This window comes from Dermacentor variabilis, chromosome 4 (assembly GCF_050947875.1).
Source record: "Dermacentor variabilis isolate Ectoservices chromosome 4, ASM5094787v1, whole genome shotgun sequence".
Classification (NCBI taxonomy): Eukaryota; Metazoa; Arthropoda; class Arachnida; order Ixodida; family Ixodidae; genus Dermacentor; species Dermacentor variabilis.
This window is the reverse complement of record NC_134571.1, coordinates 16,610,550-16,635,867: the sequence shown is the minus strand read 5'-3', so window position 1 is coordinate 16,635,867 and position 25,318 is coordinate 16,610,550. Positions and strand designations below refer to the sequence as shown.

Genomic DNA, 25,318 nt, shown 5'->3' with positions numbered 1-25,318 from the left:
CGCGTATATAGATCTATTTCTGATCATGTGCGGGCCCCATGGGTATCGCGCCGCAGGGGAGATCGTGAATGGACGTGATGCATGGCTACATTGCTGTGTTCATGGTGTATTCACATACATGTCAATGCGGAGCCGAAAATAGGGAGGGTTGTAACTGCCGTACGAAGAATATGTTTTCCTAAGTTTATATTCCTTCGTTGCAGAAGCGTATGTTCGTGTTTGTACCGGGGTCTGCCTGAAGGATGGGAGGGAGGTGATGAAGAGGCCCCTATCGCGCCTCATGCCGGTATATACGCAGGTATGCACGAGGCCCAATCCCCCCCCTAAAGTAAGGGCTGCTGATCAATGGTATGCATCAGCGCAGCTCTCTGTGTAGGTTAAGAAAAGACACAAACGCACAATTGTGCGGCCTAATGGCTATGACATTTCACTGTTAAGCATGATGTCGCGGAATCAATCTTGACCACGGGGACCTCATTTAAATGGGATCGAAAGGAAGTACATCGGGTGCACGTCAAAGAACCCCTGGAGGTCAGAATTTCAGTATGTGCACGTAAATAATACAACCAAGAATAGGACGTGAGTGATGACTTTCGGTCACTCAGAAAAAGAAAAATTATATACATTACGAATTTCAACGCGAAGTTATGCCATAAAGAAACACAAACCACGTATTATAAAAGTGGATGGTCGCAGGTCTTTATTCGTTCCAGGGAACTGCCTCACGAAATAAAGTGAAAGGACAAGTATTGGCGTTATTGTTACTGTCAGCGAAAGCGGCGTCGTATTTCGTGTCACCCACCAAGGTTATCGAACAGGCAACGCTCCAGAAATGTCCGCGACGCAATCGAACTTGGCAGAGCCTTTCGCGGATTGCGCAGTGACGCACCGCGTAAACATCGAAGAAGGCTCATTTGACGCGCCTGTACAACAGCGCCAACCATCATGCTTAAGATTCGGAATGGCACAAACAAAGAAGTAAAGAAAGAAACAAGAAAACACGCGTTATGTGTGTGTCAGGAAACTGAGTATAACACGAGACTTTCCGAGGCCGGATATTTATTTTAAAAAGAAAAGAAGTCCGCGTCATATTTGCGTAATTATCCTTTACAGCGTGCCTCATAATCAGATCGCGTTTTTGACACGTAAAGCCTGATAATTAAATTAAATTGAAAGGACGCACGTCATAAACCCCGACAAAATGTTAGCCTTAATTCTTTGTAACACCAATTATGGTTCCTTTCTTTCTGCGCTTTCTCAGCGATATTGTGGGTGAACTTCTATTTCATTCGTGATCGACTTCGCTGTATTATGTCGCTGGTAAGCATCATTACATTTTTGTCATGACTGTTAGCATCCCGGCACGCGTACATTTAGAACTTATGTTGAATTCCAATGGCGGAGTCGGAGCAGCCGTCGGACTCCGCGAGTGAGCACTCGACTCTGGCCTAGAGCAACGCCTCCAAATCCGCGAGTGGAACACAAGCTGCGCCGCCGGAGCAAGGCGGAAGCGGAACTTCAATCTCCGAGTTACCCAGGATGCCTTACGTGTTGTCATTTCCTTCCGCTGTTTGCTCCCACAGCACCACCGCACCGGTCACTTGTCTCTTCAGCGCCGTTCACCTGTTATTTTTTTCTTTTTAAGTGCGGAATGCATATCTCGCTAAGCGTGCAGTAGCTTTTGCTTCCTCGCGTATCGTGACCGGTGGCGCCTCCCAGCAGACAAACGTAGTAAAGGAAATACGTCACGCAGAGTTCCGGTCCACTCCGCCGATTTTGGCGGAGCATCTTTTTCTGCTCCACGGAGTGACTCCCACTCTGAATCCCCTCTGACTCTCTCATTGGAATACCTTACTCCCGCCCTCACTCTGTCATTGGAACAAACTTGCTCCGAAACGAGCAGAAAAACTTGCTCCGACTCCGCCATTGGAATTCAACATTAGGCAAGCATAGATGAATGACCTATAAAGGCTTTTCTTGAAGCGGCAGGCACACTGCATACATAAGCGGCAGATTGCGAAACGAATGACGTTCTAGTTCGTGTTACTTGAGCACATCTCTCGTACATTATACTGCGCAAAAGTCTATGCGGACGTATCTTGGTACGGACCAAGTAACACTAGCATGTCTTAGGCTGGTCGCAAGTTCTATAAGGGCAGAAAATGTTGTGCATGAGGATATACTGATTTTTTGAAGCGTTTTTTATTGTGTGTCCAAGAAAAACACTGTTTTTCTCTATATTCTACATTACTGTGCTTCTATCGTTTCATAAGCGGCAAGAAAGAGCACTACATTTTGTTGACATGTCGATCTAAGAATATTAGTGTATATCCTGAGGCCATGCCTATCATGCACCACCATGACGTGGACGAGTTTAAGTGTGATTAGTAGAGACAGCAATGAAACAGGACGAATTACAACAATGGGTCTTTCCATAATTTCAAGAAAATTCCTCCCCAATACTGCTCCTCCTCCTCTTAACTCTACTTGACGATATGCTCTGCGTAAGCAATCATAAAATCAACAACGACGATTACGGCGGCAATACCTAGCTACAACATCACGTTTCTTATGAATAATGACTAACGTATTTTTGAGAAGGCAATGACTACGACCACGACAACCGCGAAGTGTCTGCACGCCCCTTGGAAACTTGAAGACATTGTTTCGAGATGTTGCACGAAACACAGAGCATTTGTCAGCGTCCATTATAGTCCTCGCTGTCGCTGTCACAGCTTCTAACTTTTGGCGGCACTAGGGCCCAAATTCTGAAACCTCGTTTACCTTAGTGAGGAAGCCCTCATTGCGGTTAGGCAGCCTCATGTGTGGCTTCCTCCGCGGGGAGGCACCTCCGCAAGAAACCTTCAGAATCTAGCAGGTAGCAAACGAACGCGCTCAGATCACTATACCAGCTGTCTCGGGTCACCGCGCAGGTAATTCTGAAGGCTTTTTCACTGCGGTGTTTGTAATGGAGGCTTCCTTGGGGCTCCCTTATCGTCAGGAAGCACCGAAGCTATCTTCACGCTTCATTTAATTCCTCGCTCTTTTCACTGAACGAGGGCTTCTCGGGAATGTTTGCCTACGAGATGATCGTTTTCACGCGTGCGATTACTTAGGCCTGGCTCACTGGCAGGCGAGATAAAAAATCTTAAAAATCTGGCGGCTGCGAGTTCCAACAGACGGCATCCTCCTGTATGAGACGTTCAAACTACAAGAAAACTTCTTTGTCTATGGCCTCCGCGATAGTGTGGTGTGCGTTGGTCGCCGTATGCGTCTCGAGTTCTTTTTCGGCTAGTACAACCTCTGTCGTTAATCCTACAGCACCGAAAAAGTTAAGAGCGATATGAGGAATAGCGCCCAATTGCCACCTCCTCCCTGCCTTTCCTTTCTTCCCTTCTCTCTCTCTAGCTGTCGAAGCATCATGAGAAAAAGCTAAAGTAAGTGCAACTACGAGAACGAGACGGCGGAACAGTCCAGGCCGGGTACTTGCTTGTATACACAAGCGGTCGGCACCCCTTTTCATGGGTGCCGCCACGTTACCCTCCGCAAAATGTCCGTATGTGCGTTAGTGTTGAACGTAAATCAGGAAACAGCGTATGCGTTTATGTGTTAATTATTTAAGGGAAGAGATATTTCTCTTTATTTTGCTGAATAAAGACGTTCGCCTGAGATGTATGACGAATGCCCTCGAACCCAGGCGGATCCCTTCCTTGTTAAAGAAAGGATTCCTTTCGTGAGGACGGGTGTAGGGAGCTTTCAGAACACAATTGTTTTCGACAAGTACATCGCGTCCTACACGTGGTGAATGGAATTACAAAACGCAACTCCGACCTTACGGAACACGAACTAGCCAAAATCCCGGAGGCAAATACCTATTAGAGAATTATGTACGCGTATCCGTACCTCCTCCTCAGAAAATGGTAACAAAATAAGTTATAACCCACTGTTTGTACGTGCCACATAGTAGAGCTCGGAGTTAAACCGTTTGTCAAGAACTTTGACTTACAAGTCGCCACCATACATCCCGATAGAAGGAAAAAGTAATGGGTACAAGGAACCTCAGCACCATCGGACAAACTAACTGCTTCATTGCAGCGCCGCACTTTACTGCATATTAGAGGTTTTTCTTTCATTTCTTTCTTTTTTTTCGGAACCACGTGTACGCGATCAGTCGCATAGCAGTGCTGAAACAAGTACTGAATGCTGTGTGAGTTGGTACAACAAGAGTTGCTGACCTCTGTGCATCCTTCACAAGATGTAAAACAACAGGTCCCATTACCTGCCGAGTATATTTAGTGCAGGCATTGCAGAGAAAAAACAAAGAACATTCGAGGTTGCTATCATGCAACAACGAGAATAATTTGTTGAGCCTAGTGCAGTGCCCTGTGCTTAACTTGATAGTTTTCATACGTCCACTCGGTAAGTATATTATGGCCGGATGTTACCGCGCGCCATTTGACGATATGAATGCTTACTTTCCTCTTAGCATTTATTCTGTGGCGTGGACCTTTGAAAGAGGCACATTAGCGCCATCATTCTTTACGCGGAAGCTAAAGCTATCTTACGCAGATAAAGAAATCTTATGCGGTGGCGTATGTATTTATTTATTTCAATCTAGATCATACTCAATGACCGACTGATACGTGACAAGTGGAGCTCTAAAGTGCGCTAAAGAAAGAAAAAAAAACAATAAAGACAGCAACAGAAGATAGAAAACAGCTTTCTTAAACGGAAGCATGTCCGGAAAAAGCCCAACAGTAAGATGAAAGTGATTTTATTTTCCACTATGGCTCTAGTCGATTGTCATTTTTATCATTCCTTGCCTTAAAAATTAATAACGGAACTCTCATGCCAGATATTCGCTCGACGTCGTAGGTTCTCCGCGCACCTTCTAACCGTCAGATGATGGAAGGTCAGCAACATGTCGTTCCCGAACCGAATTCTCGAACCCAGGAGGCCGAGTTCGTACTCGAAGTGATAGTTTTGTTTTGATAAACGGGCACCCTCGAAATATATCTGCTTGCTGCCCTATCAACATAGGGATGCAATTGTGGTGTTCATGGCATTTTGTATTACATTTCTTTTGCCTTGATAACGTTCGGTGACTTGAGTTATAATTCTACCTTTATGATGATACAAGCAGTAGACATCAGTATTTCTTGGTACCAGCAACATCTTATTTGGTCACGTCGGTAAAAAAGAAAGAGAGATGCCGAAATGCGTGTATTTTTCCTCTTGCAAGTCACCCTACGTTCTCTTTTTGAAAGATCCTTGCCGGCCAAGAAAAAGCCGAAAAAAGAACGGGCACCGTGGTTAGACACGCTGCTTAAAGGCGTGCCAAGGGGCTGCTTAATAGCTACTAGAAGACGTACAAGAAGAAGCGCATGTACTCGCAACTCCCGTTTCACCTTATCTGCCTTCTTGTAACCCCTAACCTGTCCCTTGTCATGCCTTCAAGCAGTGCTTCTAGCCATGGTGTTGCATGTCACCAACTATGCCTCGTTGCCGAATTACAAAGAAAAAGGCGAAAGAATAAAAAGAAACAAAAACAGGTAGTCGTATAGTCCACGAGCCCCTGATAAATGTAAAGCCGCGCAACTATACGGGTAGGTGCGGAAATTTCTTCTTCTTTTTCTGCGTCTTTCTTATTTTCAGCGACCAAGAGGATACGCTGCAAGTGTGCCAGTGAACGAGAATACAACTGTTAGAAGGGCCAGAAAAATGTGAGCCCGCAGCGCACGTTATTCTTTCTGACACCAAGCTACACTCACTGAAAACAAGGTTTTGGGTATGGCGGCCGCGTTTCGATTGGGACGAAATGCGAGAACGTCCATGTACTTAGATTTAGGTGCACGTTAAAGAGCCCCATGTAGTCTGAATTATTCGTGAGTCCCCCACTACGGCGTGCGTCATAATCAGATCGGGGTTTTGGCACGTAAAATCCGATAATTTAATTTTTTAAACAATATTTCTTGCCCATGACTGCGGTGGGAGATCTGGAGTGAGCTCGTATCAGGTTAAGGAATAAGAATGGCCCACGAATGACCATATTCGGTATAGACGACTCTTTCACGTGCTCCCGACATGGCTACCTCAATAAAGATACTGGTTCTTTAAAGCAGAGTCGTAAGACACCACGTGGCCAGATTAGTTACGAGGCTTAGGTCACGTGCCTTGTTCTATTGCAACCTTTGTGAGAACAGTTGTCTCTAAATGGGGTGGGGGGGTGTTGTTTAGCAATTAGTGTCAAAGTTCTGATAGCACGCGAACTAATTAGTCCGTGGCCTCGCAGTTTGTATACGTAGAGCCAGGTAGCGGTCGTCGTATAATCCATAGCTGTGAATTTTGCAACGCCGACGACAAAGACTATTGGCAGAGGTCTTGCAGAGGCAGAAATAGCAAAGAAAGCTGTTACTCGTTACTTGAGTTGTTGTAGTGTATCGCGTCGAAAATACATTTCAGATCCTTGTGCACTCTTCGGCGCGTTCTATGCACCTTATCCCTGTCCCATATCTTCATAAGCGCGAAATTGCAAACCAAGCAACATTATTCGGTTTAAAAACGTATACACAATTGACATAGAGAGGAAAAAAGAAAGAGGAATAGCAACTTCGCTCACAACTGCGCCTTAAAGGTGTCCAACGCCTGTCTATACAATTCAGGAACGATGTCATGTGGAACTGAAGACAAATTGGAGGGAAGGAAAAGAGCAAGGAAAGAACAGGGTGACAGATAACAAATACTAAAGTAAAACAATGACAAAGAAAACAGCGTGCCAATGTAAAACATAACAAAACATCGCCGTATGTAGGGCTAATTCCAAATGCTAAAGAAGACACACACACACACACACACACACACACACACACACACACACACACACACACACACACACACACACACACGCACACACGCACACACGCACGCACGCACGCACGCACGCACGCACGCACACACACACACACACACACACACACACACACACACACACACACACACGCACACACGCACGCACGCACGCACGCGCACACACACACACACACACACACACACACACAGACACACACACAGACACACACACACACACACACGCACACGCACACACGCACACACGCACACACGCACGCACGCACGCACGCACGCTTGAAAAATTGGAGGTCTCATCACTCGGTAAGAAAGAGTACAATACAAACGGTAAGCCAAGTCGGTTTCTTCTAAAAAAAATTCAAGTGAGTTAAGCACTGTGATACCTATAAGAACAAAGCTTCTGACATCAACATTTCGCCTGGGATTCTACTAGTGTACCTACTTAAGATCATTCAAGTCTCAAGCGTTTGACTGCTGTTGGACAAAGGGATACTGACAAGCTAGCCTGAAATCTACACACTGTAAATTATGGACAAAAAGTTTCACAAGACACTTCTGTAGACGTTTTTTCGAAGGCTTGCGAGCATTGCTTAAATACGGGGTAATCATTCTTAAGTTTTATGGAACTATTAAAAATCGCCTGTGACAGGTAGCACAATTCTTGTCCTTGAGCAGGATTATTCCAAGATCTATTAACACTACAAGCACGAGAAATCGAATCACATATTAAACAATTAACGAATATTTTATTTGATTTGCCGTTTATTTTTATTTTTTCAAACGAAAGGGAAAGCCAAGGCAGGAAGCGGTAGGCCTGATTAGGACCAGGCTCCCGGTTGCCGACAGCAGCACACACGTGAAGTGCACGTGAAACAACAAAATACACGCGTAAGTAAAACACACAACTTGATATAAAATAACAGAAAATACATTGGTTGTGTACATAGAAAAGAACTATCAATATGCATCAAAACAATAACTGAATGTTTATACATAGAGGTGATCGCAAAACAAAACTTGTCCCACAGAGTGTACAACTCTACAGCGAGTCCCATAGCGAGTACAACTATATAGGATATTCATTCAAAAAATCGTGAGCCATTCCATGCTATGACGATAGATGACCAGGGAACCTGTTTAGCATACGACAGAGACGTGACACATAATTTAGAACATAGGTACAAACTCGCTTACCGAGATTTTTATACACATTCGCGTGTACGACGGGACCTCCGCCCCGAGGAGCCGGAAGAAACTAGGCCTGCGTGACGTTTCGACGGGGCCGCCACCACGGCAGAGCGGAAGGAAAGGAAAGGAGATGCGCAATCGCTTGGAACGCCGACGAAGAAGGGGGCGGTGCGAACGGTGCGAACATGGCCGACGGGGGTCATAGTGTAGTATCTGTTCTTATCAGCTTAATGACTGATACGGGTTGTATTTGGACCCAAGATGTCAAACTTATTTACACACCGTGGTTTCTTAGTGGCTATGGCGTTGGGCTGCTAAACACGAGGTCGCGGGATCGAATTCCGCCCACGGCATTTCGATAGGGGCGAAAACACCCGTGTACTTAGATGTAAGTGCACGTTAAAGAACCCCAGGGGGTTCTTTAACGCCGTAGTCTTTAATCGCCGTAGTCCCCCACTACGTCGTGCCTCATAGTCGAATCGTGGTTTTGGCACGTAAAACCTGATAATTTATTTTTATTAAATTTACTTTTGTAAGTTGGAGGAATGTTTTAAGCCTGCTTCACCTCCGCCGCGTGTTGGCCCGGTATTGCCCTATCTTCGGGATCGGCCCACGGTTTTTGGTCTGCGGACACCGATCCACTGGAAACTAGCCGTATTCAGTTTCGCTGTAATATTGCTTTATATGCGGTTTATACAACTTTGCTGATGTTGGGAATTCCAAATATAGTGACGTTTGGTTGATGAGAAATGGTACCTGAAATGTTAATTTCTGTTTTCCGTAGTTAGTACGAGTTATAGGTCCTAATTTTCTACGTGTTCGCAGATGGTATATTACGGCAGGCCTGTCTGGTAGAGTGGCAAGCTTCTTTTGGTGAATATATCGCACTAGACGATAGTAATAAATTTGGTAGTCTGGTAGAACTGTATAATTCCTGAATAAGGGTTCTGTAGGAAAATTCCGCGGACTGCTATGGTAATATTCAATGACTCTAAGGGATCTTTTTTTTTTTTGCAATAGAAGCTACCTGTTTAAATTTCAAGAAGAAGTGGTCCCCACAAAAGCATACAATATAATATTTTGGAATAAAGAAGAGCATAGTACATAGGAATATTGACACGTGTGGTTATTAACTTAGTAATTTCATATAGACATCCTATACTTTTGCTGAAATCTTTTACTAAATTAAATACGTGCATATTCCATGAGAGGCTTTCATTAAACCAAGCACCTAGAAACTTGGCATTGGCAACTTGTTTTATGATATTGTTTTTGTGTTTAATAATTACACTATATCGTTCACTAGTATTGATCGGCCTATACATTATGTGTGTAGTTTCAGTAAGATTCATGCTTAACTTATCAACCAATTCCCCAACGCATTCAAAAAATTATTTATCTTTATTTATAATTTAGTTAAAGAACAGTCACTGGAAAAGGCATTGGTGTCATCAGCGTACGTGACCTGATCATCTTATTTATATTAGTTATATCGTTAACATACACTTTGAATAATAATGGCCCCAAAATTGATCCCTGGGGAATGCCTCCTTGTGTAACCATGGGAGCATAAGAGCAGTTATAGGCTCTTACAAATTGAAGCCTGTTCCACAAATACTTTTTTAATAAGAACAAAGGTTTACCACGAACTCCATAATCAGCCAACTTATGCAATAAAATATAAAGTCGTGCATAGTGAAAGGCTTTTCGAAAGTCAAGAAATAAACCAAGAGTATATTTCCGACATTCAACCACTTATTTTCATTTTGATGGACAGCAGTGCTTGCTCAGTAGACCTTCGCTTCATAAATCCATATTGCGAGATGGGTATATTCGCTAATTAACTTGATAATTATATACTTTGCGGCCTATATTGTAATTTACAAATCGTAGCCGTTGAGATTTCAGGGCGTACCCACTTGAATTTAATTTCCAGGATACCACAAGTCTCGAGATATTATTTCGCAAAGTGTGGGACGAAATACATGGGTGTTCCAGTTACTTATGTGCGTCAATGCATAAAAGAGCGCTTTGGTAAAAAACTTAGTGGAGCAAAAGTGAATTTTTACGGCGAGTTTGATGGCGCATATTTCCAAACTGGCGTCATTCTGGATGTTCATTGAGTGGATACGCCTTGCAAACGCACCCGCTACAATTCTTAAATTGCAATATGGGCTCTAAAGTAATTAATTCAGAATGTAATTAGTGATGTTCTTTTTAATTTGTGGAATAAGCGTTTCGAGTTCTCGTGCAAATAATGTCCGCCTCTCTAAATAATCCAGTTCAAGTACTAGAATTATGTCATCCGCAACAGGTTATTTTTAAAAATTCCGTAAAAACTTTAAAATGATCACCCTGTATATTATGCCAGGAAAGGGCGCCCTTGCAGAAGACCACAAAAGAACAGCCGTAGCGGTTGGTGCGGTAGCTGTGGCGTTTTGTTGCTGAACACGATATCGAAGCTTCGGTTCCCCAGTGGTGGCGGTCGATTTCCTGCAGTGGTGGAAAGCAAGAAATGCCGCTGCGCTCGATTGTCAGTTGACATTTTTGTCGATAATAGTGATGTGGCTCATGGAACGACTGACCGGACCGTGCAGCTAGCCGCAGCCAGACAACCAGCCTAACCCAACCATGCCAAGGGAAGCCACTCACGAGAAGGCCAACCGATTAATCGATGAATGATTGGGTCAATAAATTTTCGAATGCGTGGCCTGATATGGCGTGGACAGCTTGCTGAATAGGCCGAACGCCGTGGAAGCTAAGATGGGGTGACGCAGCATCCTGTCAAAACTTTGTAACAGCGTGTCCTGTTTTGTTTGTCCCTGCGTCAAGTGAACATACTGGAGACTTAGTTTTTTCCTTTTCATTTCTTTCTCCCTTTGTGACGTGTTTCTGAGCAAGAAAACCAGGGCAGTTTATCACTGCCGGTCGGAAGCGTTGTCGTCAGACGCGGCTCGTGTCTTCCGAGTCGGTAGCGCTGGAGGAGGTCCGTGTAAGTGGTGAGACGCGTGGATGCGTGCTTTCGCGCGCCGGCATGCGTACGTGTAGTTTGGGCTTAACTTTGTTCGGCAGGCAACAGTTTACATTATTCAAAAGGAATGAGGGGCTGGCAGTAGAATTCGAAGGTGTACCCAGAAAATTAATTTAGAGGAATCTTTGAAACAGCTCTATCGTGTTCGCTGTCTGGTAGGTGGTGTGACTTAATTTATAAATGGCATGCGTTTGTCCGTGCACAATCACTATACACTCCTTTGAAGTGAGTATAACTACAATATTACTTTTTTGCCTCTGAGGCAGAATAATTATGATGTGTCAGATTCAGTGCACCGGCTCTAAAATCTGTTTTATCAAAACCTATTTTGCATATTATTTTTTCCTAGGCCTTGCTGTTACTTTTTGTCGGTGTTCGTTTTCACCTAATTCTCAGTATTAATAATTGTCGCTTCACGCGACACGCACATACAGCATTCAAAAGTTATTGTTCATTGTCGCCAATTTTAAAGCGAAGGAAGAGTTCTGAATCGCGTTGTACATTCTTGAATAAATACGCGATCACCAGCGATTGTTCTGGAATGTATATGGTGACGCGTGTAACGGAAGCGGTCGAACTCGACCCATGAGATTATATTCGACGACCAGAGACTCTGCTCGCCGCTCTCAGAGCGATTCCATAGTCTGTCCGTTTACAGAGCATATGCTTCTCATCCCCGAAAGATTGTGTGGGTCACAAACGTGCTCTTGGGACAAAGGAGCGACAACACATTAGTGTAAACAATCACAAGGGCCTTTATTGCACCTTTCATACACTAATGCTTGCTAGCCGACTCACAATACATAGAACGTGTCGACGGGCGCGCGACAAATCTGGGAAGGCCGACTCACCGCGACCGGATAGCGAGCGAATATGTTCGCTCCGTGCTGGACAGCAACGCCTGGTCGTTCTCGTGTACGATCACGTGAATGGCGGCGCGTTCGAACGAGGCCTCGCGAGACGGTCTCGCCGAAGCATGGACCGGCGCACGCGTGGAACGTCCGCGCCCCTTGCCGATTCGGAGCCAAAGAGCCGTTTGCGCCCAACAAAAGCCCGCCGTTAGGTGGCGCTAGCAGCGCAACACTCTCACCATCTCTCGTACTACTCTGCAAGCACACCGACCGCAGCCGTAAAGCCACGCTATGGAGCCGGGTTGCAGGAGACGGGAGCTATGCGGAGAAAACAACATGTGGCAATATTAGCGGCTTCTTTTCTATTTTTCTGTTAACGACTCCCAACTTCCTTCACCATTCGCACCTTGTGTATTTTGCGCTGGCGTGGGAGGTAGAAGGACACGAGAGCTAGTGCCTCTTGAAGAGCCCTCCTTGAAGTTTTCCACCGAACATTTGCCGGAGGCGCGTCGATGAAGGGGTTTAAATGCCGATCGACATGGTACCTATATCTCTCTTTCACATTTAAAGTTAATAGCTTCATTTGCCTCATTCGCCTATTTTCGTCGTTGAGGGTTTTAGGTGGCGGCTTAACTTTCACCGCCAGATCGGGGTTGAAGGAATCATAGGCGGCCGGAGCGTACGAACGCGCGTCGCATGGGTTGCGCTTCCAACAATCGTTTCCCTTAGTTTTTCGAATGTGGCACGCTTTCGACGACACGAGAAGGAAGACCTCGACAAACGCCCCACGCTAACACCAAGTTTAAAGCCATGAATCTAGCATTGACCTTTCGACGGCACTTCGAGTTTCGAAACAGAGGTGATCGCGCTAACCCTAAAGCGCAGGTACAGACACCCATAGAAACGCATATGGTGCGCTAGGCCTAGGTGTGGTCATGCTTAGCCGCCCGTGCGCCACTATGGTAGTCGACACTGCCGAAGCCATGGATATTCAACGACCCCCGCTTTTGAATCCAAGTGCCCCCAATAGCGAGAAATATGATCGAGATTAGCAAGTCGCCTTTTCTCTCCGACAGAGGAAGGTTCTCTCCGACAGAGGAAGGTTTGCCAAACAGCAAAAAGCCGAGTTGGCGTTGAAGTAGCAGCAGCCTCCCTGAGTAGCTACCGCCCTGCCCCAGTCGACTCCAGCCAAAAAGACGAAGAAGAGGAGGCGGAGGCGCCTTCCCTCCCTGCAAAAAGAAAATTTGAGTATTGTTATCCGGCCACGCCAAGCGCTACCCGTCAGAGACGTGATGCGTGACTGCGCCACCGCTCTCTGAAGCTGTAACCGGAGCCTGTGGGTGTCGGCGGAAACCAATTTCTGCTGCGCCCGAAGCCGGTATTCAACCTAATTATTGTTTCAACACCCAGCCAAGAGGCACGGACGCCGTTCGCCACATAACCCGGCTGAAGGTGAGTGGAACCCTGCACAAAGAAACCGATTACATCACAACCGGGGAGAATACGAATAAAAGCGCGGTGCATGGGATTACGCCGCACAATTGACCATAGGCTCGTCGCCAACCTCTGCGAACGCGCGCAGTGCGTGGAGATCTTGCGCGCCCGAATGCTCGACGAAAGCAAGTCCACGGGTATCACCTTCTATGCCCCCTCAACTCCAAGATTTGCATACTACATGGGCGACGAACTGACCTGGCACCCTTATGGAAGCACTGTGCAGTTCTGCAGTACGTGCAAGCAGGCGGGACACCGCACGGATGTGTGCCTCCAGCAGCACCTGCCGGTCCGTCAGCAGCGTGGCGCCAAGTAGCCGCAGCCGGAACGCGACTGCACCCCCAAGTGCATCCCGTGTGGGGAAGAGCACTTGACCGGAGCCAAGAGTGCCGGAAACGTCTCAAGGCTCCAGCATCTCATCAAAGCCTATGCCGCAGCTCAACAAGAAACCGCTGCAGGAGCTGCGTTGCCCGAAGTGGTTAGGAACCGACACCAAAGACGACAACGACTGATCCCTGCCACAGAATCGTTCAAGATCGAGATCGAAAAAGAAGGCGAAGATCCCGTTCGAGATCGCGAGCCAGGAGTGGCGACAGGAAACAGCTGGTTGTCTGAGCTGGCCGAGGACTCTTTCTCCCAATGCTCCGATAACCGAAAACCCCGTGTATAAGAAAATTATGATTATATTAGGCGCACGATGGAGGCACCGACGGTCGATCCGCACCAGCTTCACCTCTGTGAGAGCAGACCAAGCATGCTAGAAAGATTGCAGAGGCTGTGCCTCAACCGACGGCTCTACAAGCGAATAGCATCTGTGTCAGAACAGACAAATGAGTACGTGGCAAAACTGGCCACCGTACAGTTTTGCGGGTCCCTCAGAGGTACCCTGGGTACCGCCCAGACTTGGACGATACTCAGGAGCATGCTGGAACCAGACAATATGTAGTGATCAGTACTCATAGAGCCCCGCGGTAGAACTGTAAGAGACATGACTAGCGCCATCAGGCATATAGCCTCGACGATGGCAGCCGCGACATTAACGCAGTCGTCTGTTTAATAAATGGCAATTCTTTGTGTTCCTTCTGTCCCTACAACTTGGTCACCCGGACGTGATACCACATCACAACGGTATACGTCTATAAGTTTCTTCTTGCCGCCATGGAACCGGCCGCCGAACAACGATGTCTCGAAGAAAACGGAACGCCTTCCGTCGCCGAACTGAAACTTCCCAATTTCTGGTCCTAAGACTGTGAACTGTTTCATCCACATCGAAGCGCAGTTTTGCCGTCACCGAGTCACATCTCAAGCGGCCAAGTACTACAACGTCATGAGTGCGCTTAACCCGACCACTGCAGCTTTGGTCCACGACATTTTGCTAGCTTCTCCACCCGATGATCAGTACGATACCCTTAAGCGGGTACTACGAGAACATGATATCATATTTCAGTGGCTGCCGGGACATTGTGGCATCATTGGTAATCACCTCGCCGATGACGCTGCCCGACGTGCCCAGGCTGGCTCACCGACACTCCTTATACCTTTATCCAGAGTCGACGCTGCAAGAGAGCTTCGCAGTCTCGCTCGTACCATCACGTTAGGTTGCTGGCATACACCACAGAACTCTAAGTGTCGTTTATACAGCCTCGACCCATCACTGAAACTTAAATTACCAGCGAACCTTCCACGACGTGACGCAACACTGCTGTGTCGGCTGTGGGTAGGAGAAGCATTCACCAACTCCTACAGCTATCGTATAGGAATGGCGGATTCACCAATGTGCGCTAAGTGCAAGTGTGAAGAGACCATCAGTCACCTTCTGTGCCACTGTTCTCGCTTCGATAATCAACGTGAGACTCTCCAGTGTGCCTTAAATAGACTGTATGACAGGCCATTTACGGAAGCGAAGATCTTGGGAGCCTGGCCTCACAGTTCATTAGCCCAGAAAGCAGTTCGAGCGCTTTTTCGCTACCTGAGGGCAACGGACTTGAGTGCCCGACTATAGACATCCTACACCTAAGTTCTCTGTCTCTCTGTCGTTCACTCCCCATTCCCCTCCCCACGTGTAGGGTAGCAAACTGGACTCAGTCTGGTTAACCTCCCTGCCTTTCCGTCTTCCCTTCTCTCTCTCTCTCTCTCTCTCTCTCTCTCTCTCTCTCTCTCTCTATACGGCGCACCACTGACTGTGAGTTGCGACGGATTCATATAAATGCAAGCCAAGTAAATCGTTCGGGCATTGACTTCGTCTGCCGTGCTGCCACTCAATGCACAGACCGTGAACTTCAAACACTCCGTACTGCCAACGACTCTTTGCGCTTCGAAGATATCTTACTGCCTGGCTGCAAAGTCACAGTGATATGCGACATGTCTACGGGTCATTTTCAACCGTACGTTCCACAACAACTTCGGCAGCAAGTTTTTGACGCACTACATGCCTTATCACACGCGGGAGCACGTGCCACATGTTTGGTCACTTCCCCCTGTCTGTGGCTGAGTATGAACGCTGACGCCCGTCGCTGGGCTAGGGCATGCATGCAGTGCCATCGCACCAAGGTCAGTCGACACAATATGAGCGCGCCTGGTCATTTTCCCCCACCAGACGTTCGTTTCGGCCACGTTCACATCGATATCGTTGATCCGCTGCCACCGTCCTCGAAACAACGATAAATACTCACTTGTATCGACCGCTGCACACACTGGCCTGGAGCAATGCCACTCTCTCACATTACTGTAGAGTCTGTAGTCCAGGCAGTCGTAAATACCTGGATTTCTCGTTAGGGCGTACTACACACCGTAATGACAGACAGAGAAAGACAATTTGACTCGTCCCTCTTTCAAGCTTTCTCCCCCCTGTGTTCATCACCCAAGTTCGAATGCCATGGTAGAACGCTTCCATCGTCAACTTAAAGCAGCACTTCGTGCACATGGCTCCATGATTTCATAGGCAGAGCGCCTGCCTATGGTTCTACTAGGTCTTCGCACAGCTCTGAAAGCAGATTCAGTGTTCCTCGGTCGAGCTCATTTTCGGCACGATACTTCGCGTACCTGGTGAGTTCTGCGCCTCTGAGCCGTCATCTGCTGACCTACAATTCTAGGACAACCGCCTTCGCATTACAATGGTCACTGTTATACCACCGCCGATTCGTAACGACCGCAGAAATGTTTCCTTTCCAGGGACAGACGAATAATTGCTACAGGCACGAAAAAACCGCCACGTCAGCAGCGCTGACGTCCCACCTTACCCCTAAAATTTCACTGATCCGGGGAACGTTGAAATCAATGCCCCGATAACGCTGCAGGAGGTTTACGCAGCGGCACAAGCAAAACTCGGTCCCAGAATCGGACTGCGTAACTGACGCAATGATTAGGAACCTCGACGACGAGATTCTAGATCGAATTACGACGTTATTTAACGACTAGTGATGGTCGCGAGGTCACGTCCAGCCGGAATGGATAGAGGCCAAGATCATAACTTTTTTAGGCTTGTAGCGCAGCTCAGAATGAACAAAGAAGGCGCGTTCTGAACTGCAATACAAGCCTAAAAACGTCATGACATACCTACTCGCCCAAACTGCTACGCTTTTGCCAAGATCATAACCATCCCCAGACCGGGAATGACTCCAGTCATCGGGACTCTGCAACCCATCTCGCTCACGTCTTGTACGGGCAAAATTTTCGAGAGGGTGGGGCACACCCGGCTCCAAAACCACATTGAACGGGAGAATTTATTCCCGCCACGATGATTGGATTCCGACCTAGGCTCTCTACCCAGGCACCCTTCTTCTTGATGAAGGACGTCCTGAGTCGAGTCCCTGTGGGGAGCGAAATCGAAATCCTCATGCTGGCCTAGACCTCAAGGGGGCCTTTGACAACATTTCACACGAGACCACCCTCTCGCAATTGAGCGAAGTGGGCTGTGGCGAACGGATCTTCAACTGCATTAAATCTTTCCCGGTCGGACGGCAACCATTGGTATCGGACGAACGAGTTCGGACCTTTTCCTCATGTCCAACAAAGGCACGCCGCAGGGAACGATCGTACCACCCCTGCTTTTCAACATCGCGATGCGTAAGCCTAGCTCGCGCTCTAGACGAGATCCCGCAGGTTGGCCACACGCTGTACGCAGATGACATTACGCTTTGGGCGACGAAAGGATCGCTAGGCTAAAAGGAAGAAACGCCATGGAGGGTCGTGACACGCGATTTCAGAGTTTGTCAAGAGTAGCGGACTTTGCTGTACGAGAGTAAAGTCGCAGGTCATCCGCGTGCACAGCCGATACTACAGGAGTAATGGAGAGATAAACCTAAGCGTTGACAACTACGCAATTGCTGAAGTTTTAAAAGCCCGAATCTCGAGCTCCAAAGCAATGAAAGGGCCACGCACACGATCAGTACACTAAACACTACGTCCAGGCGGATTGCCCGAATGACTATGAGAATTACATATCATAAGAAAGGCATTAAGAAGGGAGTCGCCGTCAGGCTCCTCCAAGCGTTGTTCATGAGCAGAATAACTTACGGCTTACCCTGTCACACGCTCACCAAGACCGAGGAAAGGCAGGCGGATGCCATCTTCAGAAACGCGTACAATGCTGCCCTATAGGCTGCCGCATTACACGCCGACAGAGGCACTGCTAGCCCTCGGCTTACGCAACGCGTACACCGAGCTAAAAGCGGCATATTGATCTCGCAGAGGGACCGAATGAGCGGCACATCTGCGGGTAGAACAATCTTGAGCAAGGTGGACATCCCGCCACATCCGCAGCATCTAGACGAGGTGTTGGTCTCTTGCTGAGAGAAACGAGGAAACACATTTCGGTGGCTCCGTTAACGAGAAACATGCACCCAGAAAAGCGCAGAGAAAGGCGAATTGCCAGTGTAGAGCGGCTCCGCATCAGAAGGAATCGGACCCTAGTACCACGTACGCCGGCGCGGCCATGTACCATGAAGGAGGCCGAGGCCACATCTTGACGATAGTGGACCAAAATCTCAGCTTCCGAATGAGTTTTTTGACGCGCACCGCTTCTTCGGCAGAAGCAGAGTCCACGGCCCATGCCCCAGCCATCAGAGAATGGGAGCGCGAAGGAAGGTCGTCCGTAATAATTTAGATTTGCAAGACGCGTGCCGCCTTCTTACGGTGGGTCGCGTGCCCCTAGCCGCGGCGCGACTGCTCATACCTACCACCACCGCTTGTCCTGGTGCTCGGGTCAGGCCGGACTACAGGGCAACAAGAGGGCAGACGCGCTAGCTCGCGAACTTTGTAACCGAGGCGCGGCAGACGGACCGTCCCCGTCGCCCGGGATTAATATCTTATTTCGCCCTACAGAAATTTTGGAAAAGCAGCCCTTCGAGTGTCAAAAATACGAGACTCCTCACAAGTCCCTCTCGGTGGAAGAGGCTGTCGATCTTAGAAAGGTACAAGTGTATGGTTATCCGCGTTTGCTAAAGCTACACGCGCTACCGTGGCGCAGAGGTAGGCACACACGCTACCACATTTTGTGGGGGTGTTAGAGTGAACTCAGAAGTCTAGATAATTACCTAGCTAAACCATTAACCCACAGTATGGAGCAATAGAAGGTACAGCTCGCCAGCTCTAACCTAGAGGCGCCTGAACCAGGTCAGGCGGGCAGCCGAGACCAGTGGAGCCTAGTAAGTGGGGCCTCACCCATGGGATCTCCAGGAACATTTTACTCCTTCAGTGAACGTCTTCAGCACCATCATCATCACCGACGATGCAAAGGGCGCGTGCTCTCGCGCAACCAAACTGTGGGGCCGCATCCGTGGCTGAACGCCAAAATTCTCTGAGGCGAATGTGCTCTCGCGCGAGAGCGTTGGGTGTCTGACAGTTTAGATGTTTTGGTAGAGCGCTTGGAAAGGATAGCCCTCCTGTTTTCCAGCCGTCCTCTGTCCTTGTGGCGGTTGTGGCGAATGAGCTTATATGTATAGCCCCCTGTACTGCCGCTACAAATCTGATGGTTAACATCTCTGTTCTCTACAGAATTACACAGTGATACAACGAACGCTCTCACTGCAACAAAAGTACGCCTTCAACCATACCATTAACCATTAACTTTCTAGAACCATGCGGCTATTCCTTTACAATGGCAATAAAGTAGTGCTGGTTTCTGCATATTTTTTCTTGCTTTTCCCCGCAAAACCTCCGTTCAATAGTGTATAAGCCCAGTCTGTGTTGCGCACCGCAAAACCAGCCGCAGCTATAACCATGGCCTTTTGCATGAACCCCTTTCACAAGCTCGCAATTGTCCTGTGGTCGTGCTTACAAAACAGAATGAAGAACTGGTAGAAGCATTGCGCAGTGGTTTGGTCAGCAGGCTCACAAAGAAAGACGGGAGATACTGAATGAGGCCTATGTTATATGTATAGCTTCATGCTTTCACTCATAACAATACCTGAGTACCTGCACTTGATGAGAACAACACATTAAAACGATGAACAACCGATCAGGCTATTACTATTGAATCCGGTAAAGAAACAAGAAAAAATCCTCTCTGGAAAAGCGGAATGGTGCGCAGACATTGCTGGTTACAAGACAGCGCGAAACCGGCATTTATCGCCAATCACTATGGTTAGAGTGAGATGTTTGCAGATAAAAAAACATAAAAAACGCAGTGTGTTACGTAAGCGTAAAAATTGGCGATGAAAGCCGCTTGACCCCGAAGAAAAGGAAACCTGTTGCCGACGCAAGCTCTTGCACCGAATGCTGGGTCGGCAACAAGAGCTAGCGCGCATAACTGTTTCGTCAGCACCTCTCTGGGGTTGCCAATAAGCAACACGAGATGAGATCATGAGGAATTAACAATGTGTTTGCTATCAGCTACTTCTTGCTTTCGTTTCCTTCTCGTATGGAACCATTTTGGTTGTATTTTGTATCCTTTGATTCGATCTACTTTCTTGGCTGCAACCGTGTCGCTTATGAACATTTGAATGGGAATACCTACACGTCTACATACGGTCATGTCTGCGTTGCAGTGAATGGTTGAGTGCCTGTGCGTGAGCGTGAGCCGGTCGACGTTCATATATCCCTTGGAGCAAAATTAGAAAGAGCACTCACATTGCTTTCGAATGGCCTTAGTGGTGGCCAAACACACATGTTCTGCATAAAAGTCTTCACTGACATCAAATTCTCAACGGGAAAGCCACATTTTACATATTAACATGCCAGATCCAAATCCACACGCTAGATTTAGCGCAGCGCATAGACGAAGACAACAACAACACATTGCGCTGCCTACAGGGTGCGACAGAAAACATGTCGAGTCAACATGCCAGGCTGATATTTGCAACTGGTGTTCATGTAAACGGTATCCAGTTGGACTGAGCAAGAATCGAGGCAGCTGGCGTCAGCTCGACTGCGCAGGGTAGGGACTCTACCCGATACACCAGCAACGCGCATGTGAACGCTGACAGGTCGGGTCAGTGGTTCCCAGTCAGCAACGACAAAAGGAACGCACTGTGTTCTCTCTCGCCAAGTAGCAAGCTGCCGCATTGATCTCGACCAAGTTTTTAATGCGAAAGTATTATGTGCCCTATTACACGAAAATTCGCTGTAGTCGGCGGCGTCACCCATCGATACTACCAAAAATGGGCGAAGGCGCAATAATTTAAGACACGTAAAAACGCTCGCTTGACGTCAAATCTCTCAGGGAGGTCTTTTTTTTTTAAATGACAACAAAAGAAAGAACTGCATTCGCCCTATAATGTTGATAGCTACTCCTTTCTCATAGCAGAAATAATAATTTATAAAAATTATCTAGGAGGAAGATAAAAAGAAACGACGTCACAGGGTTAGAAATCCAAAACATGCAGTTCTATAGATCCACGAACATATACATATAAAAGACAAAGGCAAGTCGCATTACATTAAGTTTGTACACGAAGACATAAACAAAGTTACAGAGGCGGCCGCGATGTAGGCTGCGGTGAGCATGTGAACAGATGAGGAATTACAAAGTTAAAATAATACACGCACAGAATATGACAGTCAAGAATGAGTTTCAGCACAGAATAGAGTATTGCACGTAATACAAAAGCACTAATAATTAGAAATACTGAAAGCAAGTTGTAGTTACATCGTGGGTCTATTTAGTGCGATGTCCAGTATTTCTTTAGGATGCCTGTATATTCGTAAGAATGTTCAAATGCATTCAATGCTTTTCGCTATGCTATTTTCGATGGCCATGGGCCCAGCAATTTTGCGAGCGAAAAAGGTCGGTGGGCATTAATGGAGTGGAGAGCTTCTAGCTGCCGTTGTTGCGTCGCGTATATAGGACATTCGAGGAGGAGATGGCGAACATACTCATCGTCGTGGCGACAGCAGCAAGCCGGGAAAGAAGCCCGTTTTATTCGATATAGAAAATATTTGCTATAAGCTGTCCCAAGGCGCAGTTCATGAATTAGTGTCTCGGTACTTTTCGAAAGTTCTGCATCCGGCCGGTGTTTGAGTTGAGGGTCCACTTCGTAAACAATCCCTTCCTTATTATGTTCATTGAACCAGGTTGTCATACACAAGTCCTTCTTTAGTTCTCTTAATATGCGTTGCGTGCCCATTCGTGTTCAAGGGATGAGTTGAATTTCTGCATCTTTATGGGCCGATTTTGCCAGCGAGTGCGCTAATTCGTTGCGTTCTATACCAGCATGTCCTGGGACCGACTGTAATATCACGTTATGGTATCTTTCAGTAGCCTGTGTTAAAAGAGAGAGAGATGCAAATGAGAGGAAGGCAGGGAGGTTAACCAGACTCAAAACGTCGGGTTTGCAACCCTGCACTAGGAGAAGGGAAAGGGGAAGTGAAGACGGAAAGAAGAGCGTGACAAAAATAAAAGCGAAAGAAAATATGAAAAGGCACGAAATGGGGTCATTATAGTCTTTCTAATATGCCACTGTCACGTAGAAAAGTCAACAGAGCCTTGACCGACTTTTGTTGCGACGACAGTTCACGTCGGCATTCCAAAACTGACTGTTCTGAAAGTGGCCTGTTGTCAAGGCGTGCCAACGCGGTCGCTAGTGACAGCCGGTGCGCGCTGTATCGAGGACAGTGGCAAAGCACGTGTTCGATAGTCTCTTCGCCGCCGCAGTGTCTGCAAGCGGCGCTGTCGTCCATACCGACTCGGAAGGCGAAGGATCTTGTGTAGGCGACACCAAGCCACAGTCGGCAAAGTACTGCTGTTTCGAGTCCAGAGAGTCCAGGTGGGGGTCGAAGTCGAAGGGATGGGTCCAGTCGGTGTAGACGTGTATGCTTTAAGCTGGGTGTGTTCCATAAAGTTTTGATGGCTTCATTTGCAAGCACACGAATTTTCGTTGCAGCGTCTGTTCTTGAGAATGTAATGGAGTCTTGCAAGGCCTCCTCGTGTACAGATCGTGCTGCTGCGTCTGCATGTTCATTGCCCATTATGCCACAGTGGCTTGGAATCCACGGCAACGTGATGTCGTGTCCTTGCTCGACGAGGTGGTGAAGCAGCAGTCTGATTTCTATAACTAGTTGTTCGTGGGGTCCTCGGCGTAAGGCAGAAACCAAACAATGAAGAGCAGCCTTGGAGTCAGTGAACACGCTCCATTTCTTGGGTAGTTCTTCAGAAATTACACGAAGTGCACAACGAATAGCAGCAAGCTCCGCGGCACAAGATGTAATCTGGTGAGATAGTCGAATTTTTATGGTGGAAGGTTTTGCAGGAAAGATCACCGATCCTGCAGACCCATTCACCGTGGTTGAAGCGTCAGTATAAAGATGATGATGCTCGTTGTACGTCTCGTACAGCAAGAGCAGTGAAAGCTGCTTGAGTGCTGGAGACGAGAGTTGGGCTTTTGTTCGTACTCCTGGTACCATTAGTCGAACATTTGCTTGAGCCAAGCACCATGGTGGAAACGGAACTTTCACTGGAGCTGTATAACCTGATGGAAGGTATGCACGATAAGGCAGGACTGTTTCACAAAAGGAAGCACGTGGACGATCCTCTGGCAGTGAGGCTAGATGATGGGCAGGGGCTCGAGCAAGGTGTCTTACGTGTGCTCTGAGCGCTTCCATGACTATATGGGTCTTGGCTGGGAAATCGTGTGCAATGGCAATTGTTTCAGCCGTTGACGAACACCACGGCAATCCAAGACACACTCTAAGTGCCTGGGCCTGGACGCTTTCGAGTGTACGGTTATTACTTCTGCAGGTGTTGGTCAGCACAGGCAAGCTGTATCGCAAATACCCAAGAAAGAGTGTCCTGTACAGTTGCATCATTGCATGTACTGAAGTACCCCAGACATTTCCTCCAAGGAACCTAAACACATTAGAGATATCCGTCAGGCGCTTCTTTAGGTAGGCCACATGAGGACTCCAGCAGAGGTCACGATCAATTATTACGCCTAAGAATCGGTGTGTCCTGACATTAGGTATGGTTTGACCGTCGATAGAGACATCGTATGATCTCATTGGCTTTCGGCTAAACGCGACCAATGCGCATTTTTCTGGCGAGATCTTGAGGCCTTGTTCATTTAAGTACGCCGATGTGGACGTGGCAGCTTTTTGAACCCTGGCGCGTACTTGCGGCCGTGTCACACCAGATGCCCAGACGCAGATGTCATCGGCATACATTGATATTTTAACTGTGTTCGGAAGTCGTTCCACGAGACCAATGAGTACAAGGTTGAAAAGTGTGGGACTCAAGACACCGCCTTGTGGAACTCCATGGTGCGTATAGTATTGCAGGGTTGGGCCAGCTTCCGTGTTAAGAAAGAGAGACCGCCTATGTAAATAACTGCGAGTCCAACGATATAATGGACCGCCTAGGCCCACCGATTCCAATGCTTCAAGTATGGCGTCATGGAGAACGTTGTCGTAGGCTCCCTTTATGTCTAAGGACATTGCGACAGATAACCTCTTACACGTCTTTTGGTGTTGAACATAGGTTTCCAGATCGATAACGTTGTCGATAGAACATCGGTTACGTCGAAAACCAGCCATGGCGTCCGGGTAGATTTCGTAATGTTCAAGGTACCACTCAAGTCTGGCGAGAATCATTCGCTCCATTACCTTCCCAACGCAACTTGCCAGCACAATTGGTCGGTATGAAGTAATCTCCAAGGGAGACTTGCCAGGCTTAAGAAGCGGTACCAGGCGGCTGATCTTCCAATCTTGGGGAACTTTGCCATCCTGCCATGACTCGTTATAGATATTAAGGAGTGCTCTTCGTGCCCGTTCACCAAGGTGACATAGCATGCGGTAAGATATGCCATCCGGACCAGGCGACGACGACCGATTACATAGGGCGAGCGCCGCGTCAAGCTCTTGCGTCGTGAAAAGCAGATCCATGCGTGAATCTCGTGAATCTGGAATACGGTTCAATGTAAGCGAACCTTTACGAGTTGGTTGGCCCGCAATTATAGCACAGAAGTCTTCCGCCACATCAATGTCTTGTCGGCGCTGGAATAGTGCTAGGGCCTTAAACGGGAAACGCTGTTCCGGAACAGAACGTAGACCTCGCACAGTTCTCCATATTTGAGATAGCGGTTTGCGGGGATCTAGCGACGCACAAAATTTCGACCACCGCTGAGCCTCTAGTTTGTCCATGCGGCGTTGTATGTTCTTTTGCATTCGCCTGGCTGTTCTTAGATCCTGAATTGACTTAGTGCGTCGATATCTTCTTTCGGCACGACGGCGAATCGCACGAAGCCGCTCCAATTCCAGGTCGAATTCAGAATACCTTGGAGAACACGTGAGTGTGCGCGTGGCTGTCTGTGCCGTTTCCTTGATAGCTTGTTGAAGTCCACGAGAGAGGCCTTTGTGACAAGCGTCCTCAATGTGGGATTTAAAGACAGTCCAATCTATTCTTCGTATCGTGGTGGACGTATACGTGTTAGACATTCCCTTGATCTTGAGGTAAGTG

At 47.5% G+C, this 25,318-nt stretch overlaps 1 pseudogene; it reads left to right on the top strand.

The window, feature by feature from the left end:
- Window positions 1–8,240: 8,240 nt before the first annotated feature.
- Window positions 8,241–8,421, top strand: LOC142580647 (U2 spliceosomal RNA; annotated as a pseudogene).
- Window positions 8,422–25,318: the final 16,897 nt, after the last annotated feature.